A 15,000-nucleotide genomic window follows, 5' to 3' on the forward strand; every position below is an offset into this window, starting at 1 on the left:
AGTAGACAGGCTGTTCGACATAGCACTTGACCGTGTGAATTTGTTTTAAAAGATTCACATCAATTCTGTTCAACAAAGAACAAAACAAAGAAGCAAATAAAACATTTAGAAACTGACTTGATAATATTTAAATTCACACTTGTATAAATGGTGCCAAAGTGTCATACTACCATACTACAACTGATATCAGACAACATTTCTGACATAAGAACACAAGCACAAGTATATCGGTCAACCACTGTGCCACTGATGTTGGAAGTGTAACCTAACCTGAACCCTTTCCATGAACAACTATATCCCTTTCCATGACCAACTATTTCCGCACATGCCCAATGTCCACACTGAATGTTTTCAAACAAAGACAAGCCAAAGGGTTCTACTCATAATTCTCGTTTGACTCACTTTGGCTATATACCCTGCGCTTTACTGTTTGACATCTTTATGCAACGTTTAAGCGTCTTTGATGCACACTCCCACAGCTTTTAATGACGTGTCGGCACTCTGCCCGTGGATCAGCTTCTCTAGCGGGCGAAGCTTAATTACTCCACTCTCCCAGATGAGCGACAAACACGAGGCCCGTCCCCTGGCACCACTTACTAGCATCGGCAGAAATACTGGTGGTGGACACGTTCAGTGAGTTCACAAAGAGATAAAGGGAAGAAAGGAACAAAAGGGGGCACAGCAACCAGCAAAACTTTGTTCTCGCTTTATTACATTTATACACTTATTCCGATAACAAGAAGAAAATTTCAATTAATCTTAAAAAGCAGGCTCGGTGAGGAGGAACGCCGTGTTAACGCTTGGTTGTGTGTCCTAGAGGGATGGAATTCCCTGGGTGATGCAGGAATATAATTACGCGTATCTGATTTGATCGCCTCCTTCAATAAAGGACTAAAGGACTCCGTGGAAAATTCCTGCGCAGGCTCTAAGTCTTATAACTTGGAAGAGACAAAAAAAAAAACATACTGCAGTCTATTTAATAACATTAACATGATACAAACCAGATCTCTGCATTAGATTACATGGAGACTTTCCAGCTGTGAGAAATCATCGGCATTTAATTAATTCTTTCTGTTCCGCAATTGACTAATATCTTGTTTAAATCCTCAGCAGCTGTTCATGAATTCATATTTCTTTTTTTTTTTTTTTTTTATGATTTATTTGTGAAATTTTCAATATACAAATAAGAAAACAGAGGTCCTCTCAAATATGCAGGGAAAGAAGTACAGGAATTCAATTTGCAGAGTGAGGCACTACTAACAAAGGTGAGATATACAATGTACCCACCCCACCTACCCCTTTTAAAGACAAGACAAGAAAAGAAAAGAAATAATAAATAATAATAATAATAATAATAATAATAATAACAATAATAATAATAATACAAAGGAACACACAAGGGACATACAAGAAAAACTAAGTAAGACAGACAAAACAACAACAACAACAACAACAAAAAAGGTATTCAAATTAAAGAGCTGCTGTGCTACATGCTACTTATACTGGGAAAGCAGACTTGGGCAAGGTGCTACAGGACGCCAGTGCGGCTGCTTAATTGAGAGGTAAATCATCTAGTTGGAGAGACCTAATATGATCCAAGAAGGGCTCCCAGATTTTGGAGAATTTTGCAATGGAACCACAGAGGGAGTATTTGATTCTTTCCAGCTTCATAAAATAGAGAGCATCCCTTATCCATTGGGAATGAGAGGGAGCGCGGGGGTTCTTCCAGTGTAGCAAGATAATACGTCTTGCCAACAGTGTAAGAAAGGCAACAAGGTCACAAAAGTGGGACGGTAACGAGTGACCAATTGGTAGGACACCAAACAGGGCAACTAATGGAGAGGAGCAGATGTTGGCAGAAGTAACGGCTGAGAGAGAATCAAAAACACCATCCCAGAATGACTGGAGGGCAGGACAGGCCCAGAACATGTGACCAAGACTGGCAGGTCCCAGGTGACATTTGTCACAGCTTGAATCAGAGCCAGGATATATACGGGCCAGCTTACTTTTTGACCAGTGGACTCTGTGGACAACTTTGCATTGTAATACACCATGACGGGCGCAAATAGAAGATGAGTGAACCCACTTCAGGGCATGATCCCAGATCGCAGGCTCTATCTCTATATTAAGATCTGATGACCATGCACAGCGTAGAGCATCAGATGATGAGGACTGATGAGTGAGAAGAGTGTTGTAGAGTGTTGAAATGGTACCTTTGAGATAAGGATTAGTTTTGAGGATAGTGTCTATAAGGGTGGGGGGAGGAATGGCAGGGAAACCAGGGAAGTGGCTGCGAACAAAATCTCTCATTTGCAAATATCTAAAGAAATTAGTTGCCGGCAGTCCAAATGCCTGAGTTAACTGTCTAAATGAAGCAAAAGTACCATCAATGTAGAGCTGGTTGATGGACACAATCCCCTGGTCTCTCCAGGTTAGGAAAGCCTTGTCCATCACAGAGGGAGTGAATAGTGGATTAGAGTATACAGGGGTCAAGACAGGTATAGTCTGCAGTGAAAAGTGCTGTTTAAACTGAGTCCAGATCCTGAGGCAATTTTTAACAATCAAACTATTGGAGTGCACAGAAGGTGATACAGATGTGGGGAAGCACAGAAGTGACATTATAGATGAGGAACCACATGAATCTTCCTCAATCTGTAGCCATGGCGGGGGTTGACTATTTACACAGCAACCGTACAACAAAGCTCTGATGTTTGCCGCCCAATAGTAAAGTAAAAAGTTGGGGAGAGTTAGACCACCCAACTCCTTGGGTTTTTGTAAGGTATCTTTTTTTATTCTAGGGGCCTTATTATTCCATATGAATTGAGATATTGTCCTATCCAATGAGTTAAAAAAATGTTTGGGGAGGAAAATTGGTATGCACTGAAAGAGATATAAAAGTTTTGGGAGCACATTCATTTTAACGCAGTTTATCCGCCCAGCAAGAGATAAAGGCAAAAGAGACCATCTCTGGAAGTCCTGGGTTAGCCTGGCCAGCAAAGGGGAGAGATTATATTTAAATAAATCAGAGTAGTTTTTAGTTACATAGATACCCAAGTATTTAAAATGATCCAGAGATGCCTTGAATGGCAGCTTAGACAGAGGATAGTTTATGGCTGCAGCATTAATTGGCATTAATTCACTTTTGTGATAATTTAGTTTATAACCTGAAATTTTCCCAAATTCTGACAATAAATGTAACACTAGGGGGATGGACCTGTCTGGATTAGAGATAAAAAGCAGGAGGTCGTCAGCGTACAGTGACACTTTATGTTCAACACAACCCCTTGAAATACCGGACACCTGGCTGGACCTGAAGGCTGTGGCCAGTGGTTCAATGGCAATGGCGAACAACAGTGGAGAGAGTGGGCAGCCTTGGCGAGTACCACGTTCGAGGGGAAAATAATCAGAGTAATCATTATTTGTACGAACGCGGGCATGGGGGGATGTATACAGAACCTTTACCCATGAAATGAATGTGCTTCCAAAACCAAAACGCCTCAATGCATAAAACAGGTAAGACCACTCTACACGGTCAAATGCCTTCTCTGCATCCAATGAAACAACCAGTTCAGGGGTATCAGAGGGTGTAGGTGTGTATAGAATATCAAATAAGCGTCTGACGTTGTGAAACGAATGTCTATCCTTAACAAACCCTGTTTGGTCTAGGGAGATAATAGTTGGTAGGACAGATTCCAGACGTTTAGCCAGCATTTTGGCCAGCAGTTTAACATCTGCACATAGCAAAGAGATAGGACGATAGCTACTGCAGATGAGGGGGTCCTTGTCCTTTTTTAATAGTAAAGAGATAGTGGCCTGTCTTAATGTAGAGGGGAGTATTTCATCACGCAAAGATTCATTAAACATGTTTAGCAAAAGTGGGGATAATTTGTCTGCAAAGGCTTTTATAAATTCAGCTGGAAAGCCATCAGGGCCAGGGGATTTCCCACTTTGCATCAGCATCAGAGCCCTTCCAAGTTCGCCAATAGTGAAGGGTTCATCCAGCCTAGACGATAGTGCAGGGTCAATGGAGGGAAGATCTAAAGAGTCAAAAAAGTGCTCATACTGCGCCTCATCATTTAAACTTGCCGAAGAGTATAATGTGGAATAAAAGTCCCTGAATTGATCATTGATTATCTGCGGGTTGATGGTTGTTCCATCAGTAGTGTTAATCTGGGTAATATTCTGTGACGAAGACAGTTGTCGGATTTGGTGAGCCAGCAGTTTACTAGGCTTATCTCCAAATTCAAAATAGTTATGGCGTGTTTTTAACAGTGATTCTACTGCCTCCTTGGAAGCCAGGACGTCAAATTCAGCCTTTTTTATGAGTAAGTCTTTAAACAAATTTGAGCCAGGTGAGTCTACACACTTTGACTGCAGTTCTGAAATTTCATTGGAGAGGCTTATACTCTGTGCAGTGGCAGTCTTTTTCTGATAGGCAGAATAGGATATCACTTCCCCTCGCAAGTAGGCTTTGCATGCCTCCCAGATTGTCGCTGCAGAAACATCAGGGCCAACATTGGTGGAAATAAAAAGATCAATGCGGCTCCTAATTGTTGTGATAAATTCGGGGTCAGAAAGTAGTAGTGAATTGAAGCGCCAGGGGGAACGGGACCCAGATCTGCCAGGAAGAGAGATGTCAAGAACGACTGTTGCATGGTCTGATATCACAATGGGGCTATATGAGCATGACCTAACTGACGAGAGGAGCTTATTATCAATAAGAAAGTAATCAATACGGGAGAAAGTGCCATGGACAGGAGAGAAGAAAGAGAATTGTTTCGCACTATGATTGAAAAAGCGCCAGGCGTCAGTGACAGCACATTGCTCCATGAACGACTGTATGGCCTTAGATGATTTAGAGACAGTAGAGGGCTTGCTGGATGAGCGGTCAAGCAAAGGGTCAAGACAGCAGTTAAAATCCCCCCCCAGGATGAGCTGGTGAGAATTTAAGTCAGGAAGAGAGAAGAAAAAGTTTTGAAAAAAGTTATCATTGTCCCAGTTTGGGCCATATACATTTGCCAACATCAAGCTATTGCCTCCAATTTTACCTGTGATCACAATAAAGCGCCCGTTCGTATCTGATATGACGTTGGTCACAGAGAATGGTACTGATTTATGGATAAGAATAGCAACCCCCCTGGCCTTAGTTGAGAATGAGGAGTGGTAGAGTTGACCAACCCACCCCCTCCGCAGCTTAAGGTGATCAGATGGCTTTAGATGTGTTTCTTGTAAAAACGCAATTTTAGTATTTAAATTTTTTAAATGATGTAATACTTTATTACGTTTGACAGGAGAATTCATCCCTCTAACATTCCAACTGATAAATCTTAAGGCACCACCTGATGCAGGCAATGAGTTTAAGTTTGATGCCATATGATAGGCTTATTTTGAGGGTGTGTGCAAGGAGTAAATTTGTATTCGTCGATCGCCACCAACGCCCCACACCAGCAGCCCAGCACTAGAGAGAGGGAGGAGTGGTCCTCTCTATGATAAACATATTGAGTAAAAGAGGCAGCACGTGAGCAAAAGCACAGATAGATGGAAAAATACACACAATAAAACCTAACTGAAAAAACATGAAACAAATACCCCCTTCCCCACCCAACCCATTCCCCCACCCCAAACCCCAATCCAGCTGCTGCCAAGAAAGACAGCAACATGGAGCACTCTGATACACTGATCAGCATTTAAATGAATCTTCCTAACGCAAACTGCGCGATTCCCACAACACTATATTTAAAAAACCCTAAAACAAATGTTCACACGTTTGTTAACAACTTTACTTCAAGTGTGATACGGTAATAATATTTGCGTACAGGCGCAGGCAGGTGCCTAACGTTGAACGACTGACCTGCGTTGGGTAATACGCCTGTTAAGCCTACCACGCATAACAAGTAAACCTGCATGGCCAAACATAAATGCAAGGGGGTGAAACGGACATAACGGGAGCAAAATAAAACTGTCAAAGGGCATACGTCCTGAAAGAAAATAATAAAAAAAGTAATCTTTGGCCAGTTGGACGGCATGTAGCATACAATTTGTAACATTACACTATTTGGCGTGCGAAGCTAATAGCTTAGCCACTCAGAGAACGAGTAGACAAATAAGTAAACAAGAAATAGCGACACACACGTCATCATTAGTAGACCAAAACTTGAGGCAGGTATTGCCTAGACACAGACATCCAAGCTCATCAGCCTACGTCTTCCAAGTTCTGGACAAACTTGGCTGCGTCCGATGCAGACAGGAGAAATTTCTTCTCACCACTAGGCAGAATGATACGGAGCCTGGCTGGATAGAGGAGAGCCGGCTTGTACCCACGTCGGTAGAGTTCTGCCATGGAGCTCTTGAACTCGGCGCGTTGCTTCAGCAAATCGGGGCTGTAGTCATCGTAGAAGCGGATCTTATGGCTCTGGTAGAACAGGTCGCCTCGTTTACGAGCCTCGCGTATGACCAGGTCCTTCATTTGGAAGCGGTGGAACCGTATGATTACAGGACGTGGCCTTCCTCCTGGAGCAGGCTTAGCTGCAAGGCTTCTATGGGCACGGTCAAGCTCAGGGGGAGAAGAGAGGGTCTGTGTGCCAAAGACATCCACCAGGAGTTGGGAGAAAAAAACAGATGGCTGAGAGCCCTCCGTGTCTTCAGGTAGGCCAACGATTCTAATGTTTTGGCGCCTGCTGCGCCCCTCTAGGTCAGCTACCTTGTTCTTGAGTAGTTCGTTTACTTGCTGAAAGGTGGAGCATGTCTTCTCGAGCTGTTCTACCCGGTGGTCGATGTCGGTGGCATTTTCTTCGAGAGAGGATAGTCTTTGCCCATGATCTGTAACTGTGGTCTGCAGACTTTCCAGAGTGGATGCAACTGAATCAAATGATGATTTAAAGTCTGCTGCCAGAGCCTTTCTGTGTTCTTCTAGCAGCGAGCTAATTTCAGCCATAGTTATGCTAGCCGAAGACGTAGAATGGTCCTTATCTGGTTTACCTTTTGCTTTGGACATTGCTGGGTTATCCGTAAGGTCAACAACAGGTTACGTGTCTATTACAGATAAAATAGCGAACAAAGAGGGTTTTAAAAGATAGATTATAAAGTGAAGTTGTGGGAGCGAGCTCGTCACACGTCTACTCAGCCCACCTCATTCCCGGAAGTCCCATGAATTCATATTTCTGAGGGCACCGGTTCCACTGTTCCCATCTCAGCACAGCAGGCTCCCTATGAGACCCACAAACACTACCATGTTCAAGACCAGCCCCCTCCATCACGACCCGCGTGCCGATCCATTGATAAGGTCTGATATCGACCGCTGGAAAATGTATCATTCCCACAAGGAGCATTATTCCCCGTGAAATCGGAAAACCAACCTAGTCAGGGCCCTGGATCACGAGAATAGAGACGGTTAATGAGAAAGAAAAGGAAGGTTTAATAAGGTTCTGTGCCGAAGTCCGTCATGCGCTGCCCATTACTTTCACATCAACAGGACCGCTGCACCTGCAACTGTAAAGCCATTTCTTATTTTGCGATCAACGTTTCATTGATTTGAGGGGGGGGTTGGGGGGGAGGCCAGTCTTGCCATCCTAATAAACATGGGGTGCTGTGGTCATTATTTTCCCATTAATGCAGCCTCTGCACAGCCACATACTAACATATCACTGCCAGAGCAGCAACTTGGCCCAGAGGTGGTTCTGTAATTAACCAGCAATCTTTATTTCCCAACTGGCAGGAGGAAAGGTCAATAGGAAGGGAAATGAACGAGAGGAAAATGGCAGACGCACCCCAGAGGTCTTAAGAGTGTTGGCTCAGTTTAAGTGGGTGAGCAACCGTGGTGGGGGTCAGGACTAAATACATGAAGTTCCTACCCAGGATGCACGTAACCATAGCAATACATCCCATCCCATAATGATAATGAAGCTTGGCAGAAACTGTGACAAGTGAGTTTCATACTGGTTGAATGAAATTACACCAAATTAGAGCTCTTTCATGCAGCCCCTAACATGTATCGCTGGCAACAGATGTTGACAGAGGGGTTGGGGCTGGCCATGAAAATATTATTAGCGAAGTCCATCACTACAGGATCCAAGGGCCCCCAAGGATGTAGGGAAAATTATGGTTAAATGGCCAACTAATAACCAAAAAGCTTTCGTTTTATTCAAAAATATGCACTGTAAATTAGCACACAACCAATAAAACCAAACCTTGTAAACCAAATGTTATGGGATTCGAAGCATAAAACAAGCATAAACAGGCCCTACTATCCGCCCTTTTCTATATAGTTTAGAATTATTACTTTTAGCTCATCTTGTAGCCTATTAATCTCAAAGCCAGCTATCAAAAATAACTCAACATGTGTTGGCACCACACTGTAGTCAGAGTGCCACTGCCACCTACTGCTCTTCCTTGGTAGGCCTGCTGGTTGTAAATACTAAAATCTGTAGCCTGTTTGTGCCAAAGGCTGCCATGACCTATAACGCACATACAGCCCCTGGTTACTAGGGAACAGAGGAGCCTATTAGTCTGGTTAACACCAGACCGCTTTCTCAAATCTCAATTGAAATTGAGAGTGGGTCTGGAAAGGCTTCAATAACTTACGACTTCCTGTGGTGTAGCAAGCGGTGAAATTCAACTTAAATCGTTGCATTAAATTCTAAAACAATCATTTCAGAACTGCAGCAATCAAATCTTTCTTGCAAACAAGTCTTAAATGCAGTAGTTTGCTCAATTCCTAAGTAAATACATGTCTATGTCTATTTAGCCCTGTCACCAACAGTGCAGTCAACAATTTTGGGGTTGTCGCCCAGCCCTAGGTCGAATTAACCAAAAAATGACCTGTTCATTGGTGTACGAAATACTTTGTACTATTACTTTGTTAAAGGGACACTTCACCGATTAGCATTAAGCTTTGTATGCTAATGCATCATTCCCTCAGTTTGCCTTGAGATGGGAGAAATATGGATTTCAATGAAGCCCATGAATAGGACTTCCTGCTTTCAATGATGTAAAATGATGATGAACATTGAAATCCGTATCTCTCCCATCTCAAGGCAAACTGCATGCCTGCAATGATGCATGACCATTCAAAAACATGACTGGTTTTATAAAGATACAAAATGCTAATCGGTGAAGTGTCCCTTTAAGGGAAAACTGATGTAAGCCCTCAGCCGTCTGAAGTCCCACGGCACACAGATGATCTACTGGAGAACCACCTCCCATGTGTCTTGTTGCTTCTGACAAGTGCTGCATTACAGTGCTGCATCACAATGACAGTCAGATACAATGAGGAAGTGGACTGTACATCACTGAATGGCAGCTCCTCTAACACTGTCCTTCAGTCGCCAGGTTGATGCCAGCTTTAATAGTTGGCTTCTATTTGTCAGAGGCTATTGGAAAGCGTCGACGCCCTGGACGGGATGGCAATGTATTCCCAATTTTCAAGTGGACTTTATACAGTTGAAGGGATACAGAGTTTTACCGACTGCCTCAATGTTGTAGTTTCATTATACAATGTCTCTCTGCCCAGGAGCAAGATCATGGCTAAAAAGGCTTGAAAGCTCAAGACATTTGATGACAACTGGGTCTGGATGAACTGATAAGGCTTGACAAGTATAGACTCTGCACATCATAACTGAATCATTCATATACATATACTTTCAGGCACTCTTCTTTGTAGAAAAATGACTCATTAACATGGTATAATGTAGGGAAGAAATCAGACAGATCTCCTTCTGGTCTCGGGAGATTGAATGATAAAAGACATCGAACCAAAAACTACAACATTAGTTATTTTTAATAAAGGCCGGGGATGATCGATTCCTCTGTGGATTTTGGCCCTGGCTGCTCTGTACTCTTTCAGCCTCTGCATACATCTTTATGAAACGTTTCCCCAGTGAGTCAGCCCAGCCTAGGCTGACTCATCTTTTCGGATAGCACACCACTACAGACCCAGACAATAAGGTTAAAAGGTCAACAGTCTCTCATCACGGAGACTGGGGTTGGTGTTTGTGTGAGCATTAGGTGAGGATATGAGGAAGGAAATTGATGATTGTTTTTGGATGATGAACACAATAATCACTCAAGATTATGAAGTTCCAAAGGCTCCTCAAAGTGCTCCATAGTGCAGCCAAAGCTCCAAAGGTATGAGAGTTGGCACAAGAGTTCAACAGAACCGACCTGAACTTAATGGCTTAATGTCTTTCTGGACCTCCTGAGGACAAAAGCAGAACCAAGAAAGGTCAGGAGCTGAGGAGAGAGTCCTTCCATTAAAAACACAGTGTGGAGCAGAAAGACCAAAAAGGTGTTAGGAGCTCAATTACTTGCACCCAAGTTCATGCTAGCCTGGCCTGATGGGACTCGCACCTTATGAAACAGCATGCTGTGAGAAAGGCTGTTGCTCAGCGAAGTTCGCTTCTTTTTCTTTTGTACATTTGTGAGCTTCTGCGGGTATGTGTGAGGGAAAGTGTGCTTGCATCTGTGAGTTCTGGCATAATATGCAAGTGTGTGCTTCTCCCTCTTTTTTTAAAAATATTTATTGCCTAATGGGCATAGAATTGCTTAATTTTGCGAACTCCCTCCAGTAAAAAAGGAGTGCAATCTGTCTTAAAACAGCTGTAGCCCTTCGCTGGTCTCACTGACAGCACCGGTGCTGCTGCTGCCCGGGCTAATTGCAGACATTCAAAATGGGGTTAAGCTGGTTCCACAGATGTGCCACCGAGAACACAATTAATTGACAGAAGGTCTTAACCGCCATTGCCCACACCTCCCGGTGGCTACCGGTTGTCGTGTGAAAAAAAATCCTAAGCGCTCACAAACACATAATAACGGGACCAGCTATGATTGATTTATAATTTCTACAAAGGGTGAGCTATACAGTTGGGGGAAAAAAGTGATGCAAAGGCTTTTAAGAGTAACAAAGTCTTGCCACATAATACCCAAATCCCTCCTACATGCTCCAGCAGGGAACAATAAGTCAATGAGATGACTATATAGATTAAGCTGACCTTCCTAGCTGCGTGCTGGCCCGGACTATTCATTAAATCAATGAAGCCAACCACTGACTCAGATTTCTGTATGGAAGGTCAAAAAACGAGACTCAAGAGTTTCAGAGTCACTTGGCTTCTTCTGTGTGATCCACTGCTGTAGGTCGGATTAGACATGCTTGGGGTCTTCTTGATGTTGCCAAGTAACAAAAACAATCCAAAATCCATCAAAGGGAGATCTCAGAGAGACACACACATCTAAAGCCATAATGCATGGCTGCCTTGTCCTACATAAACATTGCACATATTTCTGTGTGAACAAATTAAAGGTGATGCCTTTGCCTTGGGGTAGCAAGAGACAAAGATGAAAAAGCCAAGCAGCGCTCAGTGACGAGACATGCAGATTGGTTCTGCGTGGTGAACACCTGCTGGTGCCCAAACAGCACTGAGGCAAGACTGATTTGAGTGCACACGCCGTCGTGACACCCCCACCCCTGCACTGGCCTTGAGCCCTCCACTCGAGAGCTAGTCGAGAAACAGAGACTAGAGTGGCAAGGTGTCAGCTCCGTACATGTGAATACAGCTATTTCACAGATGATTCTGGTCAAGCCCACTTACAGTAAGCTCAAGTCAATGAAAGGGACTTTTGAAATGCCTTTCAGACCACCCACGGACCGATAAAAAAACTGCCTTTCCCAAACCATCATATTAAGAACCTTAGAATATCCAGAGCTCAAGGGTCATGATAAGAATGTTTCCAAATGATAAGTACAGTACTTTGGACAGTTTTTATTCAGAGAATTTAAGAGTTGAAAGCTGAGTCCTGTATTTTCTAGCAGGAAAATCTACTTTGATGTGGGGTTTCAGACGAGAACATTGCCAAGGCAAGGTTGGTGATTTCTAAGCAACTGTAGCCATTTACTGAACATTCTTAGAACAATCAGACAATGTAGGGGCGGCACCACACCACATTCCACTCCTATGCCGAGTGCCGACGATACACCGTTTTATGTGTCCACCAAACCCAATGCTACTCTTCCCCAAGTGTTCTCATTGCTTACTTCCATTACATATTGACATGGATATAGAGCACTTATCTGAACTTCAACAGTAACAAAACTCAGCTGTTGCTCACTGTCACCACATCCATGCTCTCAAAAAACATATCCTCAGTGTCCATTTGGAGAGGATATCATACCTGTTCCCAGACAAGTGCAGAGCCTTGGAGTTATCCTAGACAATGACGACACCTCTGCTCCAGTGAAGTGATTGTTGACTGGGTGTGACGCCACAACAGCAAGACATGAGTGAAAATGACGTGACCCCGCAATTGACAAATCACTCCCTCCTTCACACGCACGCATACATTGGCACTCAATCTTGACAGAAGAGAGCTCAATTCTGGTAAACTTGAAGGTACAAAATGTCAATAGCATCTTTTGTGTAATGCATAGAGAAGGTCAGGTGCAACTGCAAAGATCCTTACTGAAGTGAGATCAGGTGAGAGATCAAAGCTTCACAGCACAGCTACAAGAGACGGACAGATGAAGAGAAGAAAGATGCAAACATAAGAGCAAAAGGGGAGTCAGTTGTGGTGGCTTCATTTCTAAAATCGTTTCAGAAATTAAGCATTTAAATCATGAAAAAAAGAAACGCAAATGGTTACTTAAAGATAAGACTGTCCTGTATGGCCCAGACAAAGAAGGGCAGTGTTATCATCATTGGTAATAATAACAAAAAATAAGTAGAAAGGTTGCCTTTTTTACCCAGACAAAAGTACGCAACAGACAGTAAGACATCCCTGTTGATTTTTATAGCACTCAAAAGGATGAACCCATCCAAACTCTACATGAAAAGAGTTTAGAAAGAAAGCTGGATGGGAGTCAGATACGGGTGAAGGTAAAGATACACTGAAGAAGAGAAACTTTAGACAGAATGGTGTGAGACTAACCAGGAACATGTAACACTCAAACGGAAAAGTTGTGAGAGGGATGAAGTGTATCTACTGTGCTGTATGTGAGAGTAAGCGAGAGAGAGAGAGAGAGAGAGAGAGAGAGAGAGAGAGAGAGAGAGAGAGAGAGAGAGAGAGAGAGAGAGAGAGAGAGAGAGAGAGAGAGGGAGAGAGAGACTAAGCAAGAAGAATGAGAGCACACGCACACCGTGCCGTATTGTGAGTATCTCTGGCTCCTCCGTTGTGCTGGAAGCTCGCCTCAGATCAAAGGCCATATGCTTGTGCTGCCAGCAAGGCCAAAAGCACGGCCTCCATTTACAGCAGCAATTACCCTCAGGAGTCTTGGCCATTTATTACAGCTGCTTCAAAGCATTCAGGTATACACACAAGCTCCACACACACACACACACACACACACATACACATTCATATTCAGAGATGCTTGCAGACAGATGCGCACTCTCTTGCACACAAACACACACAGACACACACATATTCACACACACACGCACAGAAGTTTGAACATCTTTGCAAGGAGAAAAAAAAAACACCATCTGGAGGGATGCACTGAAGCTTCAGAGTCTGAGATAATTTCAAAAGAAAAGGAAAAAAAATCCCACCTGCAGAGAAATTTAATGCATTATTATTCTTGTTCTTCTACCTAGAGGGACACACACAATCTCCACTGGTATAGGCAGGACGCCCAGGCAAGATAAAATAAATCCAACCCACATTATTTTGTCTGTCTGAGAAAAGCACAGCGAGAAGCAGAAAGCAATGAGGCTGCAGGGGACACTACTGAAACTTTCTCCCTGACTCATCTAAGTGAGTTTGAGATCAACAGGCTGCCATTACAAACCTGTGGACGTTGCTGGAATCCCATTCTAACTGAAAGAGTTTGAATATATTTGCCCAGTTAGAATCCACCATCGGCCTAATGAGCCTACTGTACAGTATGAGTACTTTGATCTGCAGAGCAACAAAAAGCGAGAGAAGAAAATAGACAGATGAATAAAGGAGAGGCAGAGAGAGAGAGACTAGAGGAGGAAGAGTCTAGACAGGAAAAGAGAGAAGGGAGACAGGAGAAAGAGGTAAACAGGAGAGTGTGTGTGGGGCTGAGTGTGTATGTGCAGACACAAGTAACGATAATGGCCGGGTTTCCCAGATTCGTTAAGAAGCTCTTAAGTGCTAAGAACTTCTTAGGAGCGCTCTAAGAACGTTCTAGGAACGCTCCTAAGAAGTTCTTAGCACTTAAGAGCTTCTTAACGAATCTGGGAAACCCGGCCAAGGTTACTAGTGAACGCGTCAGGTCACCCGAGAGCTGACCCCAGCCTGATCGGCAGCTCATCAACAGGCAACACCTCTGGAGCTGCAGCTTAAGCAGGGACGGACGCCAGTCAAGGCCGCCGTGAGGAGTGACTCATTCTGGGGAGAGGAGCGTAATGACCGGCACCGACCGTGCGAGGAGACAGGTGACAACGGCTGACCCTGGTCCTGATTATGGGGACTCTGGGATCTCTCATGAGTCATTGGTATGACTGAGTGACAGGGCAAATGTCAGCTGCTTAATCACGTAAGCTGGTGCATTACACCTGACACCTGACCTCTGACAAGGTCAACCGAGAGGGTGCTGGACGAAAGGACGAAGTGACTTGAAATCGACCATTTCAAGTCTGTGTAGATTTCAAAATAATAGAGACAGCAATTTGATTCGACTATTGGCCTTGGATAAAATAATGGGGGTAATAAGGTAATAAACCTCTCAGATAAATAATGAAAAGACTAAAAGAATGTGCAAACAGAATGCAGGAAGATAAACGAGTTGGAGAAAAACAAGCAGATGCCAAAAGATAAATTAGTTTAATTAAGACCGTGTAATGTAATTGCTGATGTGCTGATACTGCAGCCTTTCTTCACCATACTTCCTACCCTGATAGATCAACACCATCACAGTCGCACATGGGCCAAGTAAATGTTTTGTCTGCAAGCAGATATTTCAAATTCTGGGGAAGTGGATGAGAGAGTGATGGGAGTGGAGTAGAGACGAGACGTTGGGTCTGGTGGAGATTTACAGAGTTGAGTGAT

At 43.5% G+C, this 15,000-nt stretch overlaps 1 protein-coding gene across 1 annotated transcript in view; it reads right to left on the bottom strand.

The window, feature by feature from the left end:
- Nucleotides 1–15,000, bottom strand: part of ctdp1 (CTD (carboxy-terminal domain, RNA polymerase II, polypeptide A) phosphatase, subunit 1) — an 89,317-nt gene that overhangs the window by 32,680 nt on the left and 41,637 nt on the right. The gene's annotated exons all lie outside the window — the stretch shown is intronic.

The sequence above is a fragment of the Sardina pilchardus genome, chromosome 24 (assembly GCF_963854185.1).
Source record: "Sardina pilchardus chromosome 24, fSarPil1.1, whole genome shotgun sequence".
NCBI classification, from domain to species: domain Eukaryota; kingdom Metazoa; phylum Chordata; class Actinopteri; order Clupeiformes; family Clupeidae; genus Sardina; species Sardina pilchardus.